Raw genomic sequence first — 10,298 nt, forward strand, 5'->3', positions numbered from 1 at the left:
GCGGGAGTGGCACTTGGGGTGAGCGGCGGCAGCTCCCGGCGCGTTCCCGGGGCGGCCGACGCCGCTCCCCATCGCGGCGCGAGCGCTCCGTGAGCGAAGTTACCGGCCCGAGCGGGACTCCCCGCGCGCTCGGCCCCCGCGGCTCCGCCCTCCGTGCTCGCACAAAGCGATGCGGACGGGCGAGTTGTTCCACGGGGCCAGAGAGTTCGGAAAGAAACCCCACGGCTGGGTACGAACCCGCGCCTCTCCTGAACGGGCCAGAAGTCACCGCCCCCGCCCTCGCCCGGACCTCCCGCCCCGGTCACCGGCCGCGCATCCCCCGGTACGGAAAAGCGCGAGAGCGGGCGCCTTAACCCAGAGAATGAGCAAGAAGAGACAGGGGCGGAGCGGAGGGGAGTGGGCGGGGCTGTGGCCACTACCGCCCCCACGCGCCGCGGGGTTGCGCAGGGGGCGGGGCCGGCGGGCGGCGCGGGGCGAAGGCTCGCGAGGGTTGGGAGGGGCCGTGCGCGTGCGCGTTGTGGGAGCGCCGCCGCCAGGGCCTCAGGCGGCTCCGAGTTTCTCCTGAAAGTTGCGGTTTTGCTGCCTGTACACCCGACATGAGGCGTTTTCTTCAGTAATCTACATCTGAAATAAAGCATTTTATGCGTCGCTTGGGTTTAGATTATCCGTGAGCAAGCATAACAGCAGGCATGATGTCATTGCACCGCTCCCCCTGAGTTTGAGTGCGTTACCCCTTTCTCTCCCACTATAGTTCGTAGAATGTTGACCTCCGTGATTCCTGAGCTGCTCCAAGCCTTTGGCTTGGCTCGCTCCTGGAGGAGAGGCCTCATCCTCGCGGTTCCCAGTGAGGCCTTGCAGCGCCCGCCCGGGTGCGATCCCGCTTCCCCGCCCGGACTCGCTGAATACAAACTCGGCGTTAAATACAAGGAAGGTGCTACTCCAGCTCGGAGTCCTGTGTGGGGTTATACAAATTTATTCCAAGCCCTGCGTTCCTCCTCCTAACGGCCACTCCGGGACAACAGGAAGCAGCCACATACCAAACACGCCTCGCAAGATTTTCCTTCCTATCAGAAGTCCGATTCTGATTGTCCTATGGGATACAAGTCGGATTATGAGATCAAAGCTTTGCAGACAAACAACTTGTGCTTACTCTTTTGCTTTTTCCCCTTTCCTTCCTAATAAACGAGAGTGCCTTTTTTCCTGCCCTTTCTCCATCTACTCCTTTCTGCTCTCTTTACCACTTTGTGGCACAATTCCCTTTGTTGTGCTCAAGGACTTGATTGTCCCTTCCACATTGTTTTATAATATTTCTACTGTTTTCTTTAAAAATGTGAGGAAATACGACGTTTCCTCCAGTGTAGGCTGTTCTGATGCTGTGCCTGGTATCACTGAAGGTACAACAGCCATGGGATGGACAGCCAGGATCTAAAGAACAACTACTCTTAACATCACAGTCATTACACTGCATGCACAATAGAGAGAATATGAGATGCTCCCAAAACTGATAGGAAAGACGCAGGTTTCAGTCTCATAAAGTCTATCAAAACTCATATTCTTTCTCTTTTTTTCCTTCTCTTTGAGCTTCCGTCATGTAAGATTTCTAAATATCATGTCTATTATTGTTCCAAAGGTCAGAAGTCTGTACTAGTTATTTGGCAGAAAATGTTATTCTCTTTCAACTTTAGTACATAAAATATTGTTTCCAGTGGTGTGGGAATCTTCAGAGATTCCCTGCCAATAACCAAATGGAATAGAGAGAAAAGTCCTCCTGAGTAACTAAGGAGAAGAACTGAAACATGAATCATTGTCTATCAGGAAATATTTTTTCTCTTATTTTTCCTTTGTTTTTTAATCTGAGATGTAATAGCAAATCAAGAGCTTTACCAGCTCAATTTATATTTAAAGATTGAGTAAAAAATTAGTCAATTCTCCCCAGGTGCAGGTGGCTGGGGAATAAAAATTAATGAACAACTAGCAAGAAAGTCTCCGATTTTGGTGAAATCTGCGCAGTCACAGTTCTCATGGATCTGAAATAATTTAAGCTCTGTTCTTGGTTTTCAGAAGGGAACTCCTTTTACCACCTATTCCAGCTGTTCAGCATTACTACAGTGAACATAACACAGAATGGACACTCAGCATGGGAATAAGGTTAGTAGCCTAAAAATTCCCATACTGAACACTGGCCTACAGCCAGGCACAGGAGCAGTGAGGGAGCCAGCAGTATTCCATAGGAACCAAAGCTGCCATTCCAACTTGTTTGCTTGGCTCAACTGACCCATGAAACAAGACTTCCCTCAGTCCAAAAGTACCTGAATTTGGGTAGGTAATGGCTCTAATAGCTACAATTATTTCAGGGGCTATTCCAGCCATAGGGTTTATTTTCCCAGCTATCTGGAGACAATGGAAACGAGTGGCATGATCCTCACTGCTTACTGGTATTACAGCCAATAGTAAATGGGTATTACTCCCCATAGTAAAACTGACATAGTTAAACACAATTAAAAGGCTTTCACAAGTGAGTAATTTCAGGGCTGGGATTAAGGGATGTGGCCAGAATCTTATTGGCAAAACCCAAAAGAGCATATGGACCTCTCTAGACATTGGAGGTATCCAGTAAATATTTTTCAGGCTCAAGCCTGAAATAATTAATGATGGGGGTGGCAGTTGCCTACTGTGCCCTGACAGTAGGCAATCTGGATCTGCATATTCTTTGTTACTATAATCAGGTTACAGCTTCAACTGAAAGATTTTCTTCGTTTGTCATTGGAAACATCATGCCAAAAAAACATTAGAAAGTGGAAGGTGGGTAAAAGAATGGTCTGGGCACAAATAAAGATGACTTAAGTAACAAAAAAAAAGAACAATCTCAGCATGGGAAACTCTCCACCAGAAATTTGGTATCAGTTGCCAATTTAACATATCTTATTCTCATTAATTTTTTGGGGATGTTAAAAGTTGTAAAACTATAAGCTGCAAGAAGATTTCACAAGCAGTGAGGATTTTGTGTCTGTGACCTGTTATAATAACCCAGAGAGAACATGCAATGGGATTTGTCTTTTTTACTGATTAGCTATTTTCAGAGGCAGAAAGCCAAACACCTGCATAACATAATGTGACCATTCTGTGTATCTGTGGACAACACTTTGGCCAACAATGTTGAGCTGGTAAAAGAACAGGGCATGCCTACAGAGAGAAGCCCATTTAAATATGATAAAATTAGAGTAAGTAGGATTTCAGTCATTCCCCTTTTTTAAGTAAATGGAGTAATTCCCCAAGCATTGGAAAAATAATAAAAATCTGCCAAAGAACAGGCCAACAGTCTAGACTTTTTCTTAACTAGCAATCATTTAAATTAAGAAACTGTGAATAAATGCCTGACAGGCAATTTCACTGCTTTATGCAATCAAATACATGCTACTTATTTGTGAAAACCTGTGAGAAATATTACAGCATTTGAATTGAGACCAAGGCTGGGGAAGACTTGCATTTCTTACTGTTCTCTTGCTGCTGGTGTCAAGGCTCTTTTTAACCACAAGCTTTGCTATTGTAGCTTAGACCACAGTGACAAATCAGCCAGATACAGGTCTCTGTGTTTTGTGCCTGTGTATAAACTATAACTTGATTATGAAGAAATGTTGCACAGTTTAGTAGATTCAGCCCAAGCCTGGGAGCCAGGAATGCTTGGTGAGGTCATTGCAAAGTTATGAAGGCCAAAATTCCCTGTATCATTCTCTGGTTTTAGTAACATTTCGGTGCTGTCCATCTGACTTGTTTTGATGAAGAGGGGATAAACAGCTCCTGCTGGCAGGAGTAAGCAACAGCTCAGCTCCTCCATGCTCTTAAACTGGGTTCCCTCACCTTGAAGCACTTGCTGTCAGAGGCAGTTGCTTTTATCATCTGCCTTCACAGGATATCTTGCATCCTTATGATTCCTTATGATCTCTTCTCCAACTTTTAATAACCGTACAGAGCTAATAACATGTTTAGTTCCCTCATCCAAGCACAACATATGAATGAGATGATATCAGGAAACTCACTGAAACCATTAAATCCCAGGCATGTGGAATTTCCAGAAAGTTCCTGTTTTCAGCATGTCAGTTTTAGTCTTCAAATGCAGAAGCATACAGCCTGCTCACATGATGACAGCATAACAGGACAAACTGTCTTCTGCAGACAAAATCCTAACTATTTTTAACTTTAGAAAGATCTGCAGATGACTCTTCTTCCACTCAATGTGGTTTTCCTCCCTTCCTTCTAGAGACCCTGCCCTTGGTAACATACAGTAATTCTGTGTCAAGGGATATTGATTCCTAACAGTATCCCAAAGCCTGTGGTGGCTTCTTCCAAACAGCCAGAAACTCTCCTGCATCAGACAGCTGAGATGCTCCTGCTCAGGGACCACCAGACTCTCTTTTACCTTCATGCTTCAGAAAGTTGAGACATCCAGGGGGATGGCTGTCCTTCCTCAGGGAGGAACACAAGCGTGTTCCCAGAGGAACAGCCTCACCAGGGCAGAGCAGGAGCTGAAAGTACAGCACCAGACAGAGCCAACAGAGTTAGACTTCTTCTGGAAGACCTGCTCACTTTTCCATACACCAAACAGGGAGGAACCTTCATTGCAAACCCCACCATCCCACCCTGAGGGGTTGCAGCATCTCCCAGCTGGGATTTCACCCAGGAGGGGAAGCTATGTCCAAAGTACAGCAACTCCTGGAGTCTGTGTAATCCACAGGGAGGTAAATGTGACAGGAGAGGGACATGATATTTCATCCTGTGCTCTTCCAGTAGATGGTTGTACTGGTTGTTTTTTTAAATGCTAAAAGCACAACCAAACCTTGGGTGAAAGGAAACAATGTGTATGGAGCACAGGAAGAATTTCCTTTACTGTAACTCTTAGGGAGAAAAGGAAATGAAAGCAGAGCAGCAGTTATATGAAGGTCAGATGATTGCATGAATCAGAGGGTGATGCAAGTTATCAAGTGCACAGCTGAATGCTCTGCCTAATAAAACAGAACTCACCCAAGTACACAAATACCACTTATCTGTGATTGCTTACCTTCATGGAAGTAGTCTTCTTCCTCAGAGAGGCCTGAGGATTTTTAGGAAAATATTTATTAGGTAGGATAGCAGTGATGACATTAATGCAAATGCAGGTTCTTAAGATTTTTAGGCATTTCACTCCATGTAGGTGAAAGCTGAGACACAAACACTCCCTAGTCCAAAACACTGAAGAGGTGATGGAGGCTGCTGTTGGGGTATTTCCAGAGCTGTGTCTGGAAATGTATTTGCAATTTCCATTGAAAAGGGAAACACAACAAAATTCATGCAGCAACCTGCTTGGCCATAGGAAGCACACTGACTTCCAGAAAAATCCTGACACCAAAAACAATCTTGTCAAGGCAATATAATTTTCAATAGCTGTATATGAAGTGACTGCACAAGTAGATCCAGAAACCTTTGACTTTTCTAGAAAGCTGAATGGAGCTGCCCTCCAAGTGCCCTTACTTCCCCTCCATGTGTCAGGGATGCTCTCAGTGCTATACCATCACTCTAAAAGCCATGGATGGTACCAGCAGAGCCCATGATTCCTTCTCTGGAAGGATGAGCTGCTGTAGGAACTTGCAATCCAGTGGTGTTAGCAGCTTCCCAGCAGCCAGCCTGGGAAAAAACAGATAAGGAAGCAAAGGTCAACCTCAAAATATCTGAAAAGCTGTATTTAGGTTAAGGATTATTTTCCCCTGAAAAATGTGTGTGTGAATTCACAGCTGTGAAGAGCTGCGGTTGCCAAGAGCAATGGGGGTTCTTACTGGCCCAAGACAGAGTCCTTGATTTTAATACTAAATCAGTTCAAGTCTACAGTTCTTATAAAACTCTCTTTCCAAGGGAAGGGCCTGCTTTTCACTAACCTATAATTTAAGAAATAGTTTGGAGAGTTAAGCTGTATTTTGAAAAATAAATTCTCGTTCACTCTGATGGCTTTTACAGCCTAACCAGCCTCAGAACAATGTCATCTGAAATGACAAAAATCAAGATCTTTAGTTAGACTGTACTAGAAGAGCAGCTTTGGAGAATAAAATGTATGATCAATAATTATTGCAACACAAGGAACACAGCTATAATTTTTTGTTCACCCAGAATATCTCCCACAAATTTTATCAGTCTTATTGTTATTATGTGAAAATAGGAGCCCTTATTTGTTCACATCTTATGGTAGTGATCAAAATTAGACAAGATTTCTAGTTACAGGTGCTATTAATAAATCTGGTCCTTGAAAATGTGGTAGTTAATTTCTTAGGATTCAGTGCACTCAATAAGCTATTGAAAACTATAATTGCTCATGGCTGTAATTTTGAAGTAATTATAGAAATAACTATAGAAGAAATGCTGAACATGGTCTTTCCAACACATTGAAGATCTCCAAAGTTAAAATAATCCCTGGCAGGAAAATCAAACACATAAATCCACTGGTACCCTCTGCCCTAAAGTTGCTATAGACATCTTTTTAGTGTAGTGACTTCTTGCCATTGCCACCCCAAAGGCCCCAGATGAGGGTGTTTGCTCTGGAGATGTCCCACCAGTGGCCATGTGTCAGCACTGGGAGCTGGCCAAGGGCCACCCCTGCAGACACTTAGACTTTGCCTCCAGGTGTCCTCACCACTGCACTCTGCTGGCTCCAGGCTGTTTATAAACCACTTTTCTTTTGGTGACATTAGAGAAAATATTCTAGAAAGTAGTTTGATTAGCCAAGAGAGCTAAATTAGTGAGCCTTTGGGAAGTAAGAAGCTCATATCTCAAGGAAATGTTCTCACCCTTTTTCATCATTGCAGCTATGTGCATTTCCATAAGAAATACTGCCTTCATTTTCAATGCCACTTCAGGAAAATGTTTGTTTTCCATTAACAACCTAGGACAAACTCCACCTTCAGCTCTTCCACCCGGCCCCAGCATTGACACATTCACGTGTCAGAGCTGCAACTTCAGCCCATCCTGCTCATGCAGGAAATAATGATGAGAGCAGCACTGCTTGCAATTCCTCCAGCACAGCAAAGCTACACATGATCTGCAGAACTCCCCATTTCCTCCTTAATGCTTTTCCATAAGAAAAAAGCAGGGTCTGTTCCAACCAGTGGAATCAGAGTTCATCCTAAGGATTTCATGAAGAAGGAAAAGCAAGTTCCAGATTAAACAGACACTCTGGTTAATGCTAGAAACTGAATGGGAGAGTTCCTCTCTCAAAGCATTTTAGAAAGCAGAGGATAGATGAAATCTTCAAACCAAAAAAATCCAGCAATTAAACAATGTCTTTATAGGCTAAAAGGCAGCAGCCGAGGGGTGTCCCTGACCTCTGGCACTGGGGCACTGCAGGGATCCCGTGGCACCACAGGGTTCCTCCGACTCCATCATCCCCTGTGACCTGCATCAGAGGAAGTGGCTCCCTTCTGTTCACACAAGGTTCTGATTTTGTAAGGCTAAAAAGATGAGCCCAGAGCAGGACATTTCCATTCTGCCACCCCTGTCCCATTTTCCTTAAGATTTTTCTTGATCTATAATTTCTGAAGAATTTCTGAGAAGCTTTATCTACAGAAAAGCTGTTACCAAAGGTGCTGGGTTGCAGGTTCCTAAGGAAAACAACAGCAAACGCAGGAAGGTGATGCACTCGGACTGGGCTCCCAGCCGGGAGCCTGGCCAAACCTGGGCATAGGCAGAGCTGCTGTGCCATAAGAAAAAGGCATCTGCTTATCTCCTGTGCTGCTTTGGAAATCCGGGACGAGCCTGCGGCCCAAATACTTCCTTTGGGATGTTGCAATAAGGACGGCTGGCTGGGCCGGGATGGCTCATCCGTGCCGCCCGGCAGCACAGCTCTGCCCCGGAGTCACGATCCCTCACCCTCGCTGCTGCCTGAGCATCCAGACAGGCTGTCCTGCAGGGCTCCGAGATGGAGATCTGGGGAAAGCTGGCCTTGAAGCAAAGCGAGTGTCCGTGCCCGGTCCGAGCAGGCAGCAGCCCCGCGGCCGGGCTCGCCCCGCCAACCCCCTGGGCCGGTTGTTCAGCCCGCAGCGCAGCGGGGCACTCCCTGCGTGCCGATGGCTCCGGCTGCACAAACCGCCCTGCCCACACAGCTTCGGACACACTGCGGGCATTGCTCAACCCAGGGCGGCTTTGAACAGCGGGGAGCGGGCAGAGGCAGCGCCCAGGCGTTCAGCTGCTGTGCACTGCCGGCCATGGCACATGTCACCACCGCGTCCTCCCAGGCCCCGCAGGATGTAGGAGGTGCTGCCGCACCACAAACCACTCCCGATGTGCTTCAGGTGACCTTTCCTTGTCACTGACATCCCGAAACACAGGATCAGCTGCTTGCTGTCATTGCCTTTACTCCTGCACCTTCTTGCACCATAACTACCGGTGACGGGCATTAAGAGCTCTCTGGACCCTGCTGCATCTGGCTCTCAGGAGCACAGCTGAAGGCAGGAGCTCAGGCAGTGAATCCCCACCCTTGGAGCAGATGTCTTAAACTCTAGCTGGGAACAAACAGCTGGAACACACAGAGGTTGGAAATCAAATTCTGCCACTGTACAAGTATTTTTTTGTAATGAAAACAAGTACATGGGAGTAACATGCTGCTCCCTGCTAATTTGCTTCTAGGAGGAGATAAGCTGCCAGAGAGCAGAGAGCCTGAACAAGAACCAAGTGGGTGACATGTGGGTGATGGCTCACACGAAGCTGTTAATTTCCAGAGGACACACAACTGTCCAGCCTTGCAGGCCAGGTATTGCTGAGGTAGAAAATGCTGCCCAGCAGCGGTGGAAGGAGAGTCACAGACCTCTTCAACACATGACCCCTCACACCAGCTCTTCCACCAGGCTCCTGTGGGGACCCCCAGCCACATGGGATGCTCCATGCTGGCACTTTCTGTGCCAGTCAGGCCAGGAGCTCTCACTCCTGTTTCCCTCAATGCTGAGCTGCCTGTCCTGCAATGTCTGTTCTTTCCCACTGACCATTGCAGTGGGAAAATTAACCACCCCTATGGGAGAGCCACCTGGCACACTGGGAACAGACGATTTTACCTTCCAGCTCCTCTGCCAGAGGACTCTCAAAGCAAAGCCACTGCTGCTGGGGAATCAGCTTCTGCTCCAAAAGCCTGAACAGGTCCCATAGGATTTGAACTTTATTCAGCAGTCAAAACACAAAACACTGCTTCCAGTAAAGAAGCATCTCCAGCCAGCACTAGCAACACCTTTCAAAACCTGAAGCACCAGTGTGTTTAGATGTTCCTGTAGCAAAAGCAAAAATGATCTTACAGTACAGAGGGAGGACAGGAAGGCTGCAGGGGTGGTGTGCAAAGCCTGTAACTGCTCCAGTACCACAAAATAAATGAGGGGATGGCTGGAACAGAATGTGCATGCTGCAGCACATAAACAGAGATGTTCCTTGCAGCACAGAGACTCAGAAGACACGTGTAAGTCCAGACTCTCTGCTTACTTTTACCTCCAACTACAAGGCCACTATTTAAAAAAAAATGTTTAAGAGAGAAGAAAACAACAGCAGCTCAGCAGAGAGCTTTTAGGAGCTCTGTGCTTTTATGCAACCAAAACCAAGCTGCTTCCCACCCCTGGATCCAGAAATTGTCCTGTGTTTCCTCTGCTGTAGGCCACACAGAAAATAATCATATCCTCTTCTGCAGACCTCTGGGAATAATGTGGGAGATGAGAGGTACTCAGGTGCCTGTGGCTTCCTTCCTGTCTTTGCCTCAGCTAAGTGAATTAACTTTTGGTTTTCTTTCAGAAAAATTAAGGGAATTACAGAAAAGGAGTAACAATACATTAAAAATATTGGCTAGCAAGTGCTATATCCCAGTCTAGCTGAAAAGTTTAAAAGGAAGTAAATTCTGGGCATTAGCATCAGCATTTTCTGGATGCTGCTGTGATTATATTGCTGAATTTACTGCTCACTTGATTGCTGCCAAACACCCACACAGACACATGACTCCATCTACTCTTGCCATCCCCATCAGGAGGACACCTCATGACTGTCTACTCTGGTAACACAAAATTCTCTGCCCTCTGTGGGGTGCACTCAGCCCAAGCCCTGCAGGATAGTGCACAGTGCATATCTCCAGTGTTCCATGGCAGAGCTCTCAGCTAAAGCTGAGCATCTCCTGCTGCAGATTCTGCTGGAGTTGCCTGCTCAACACCTTCAGTGCTGCTGTGGGACTGCAAGCTCTGCCTTGAGAATCTGTCATGGAACAAGTACACCAGGCCAGCAATAACCTGCTCTGTTACCAGTATTAAAAGGCAAGG

The sequence above is a fragment of the Parus major genome, chromosome 13 (genome assembly GCF_001522545.3).
Source record: "Parus major isolate Abel chromosome 13, Parus_major1.1, whole genome shotgun sequence".
Lineage (NCBI taxonomy): Eukaryota > Metazoa > Chordata > Aves > Passeriformes > Paridae > Parus > Parus major.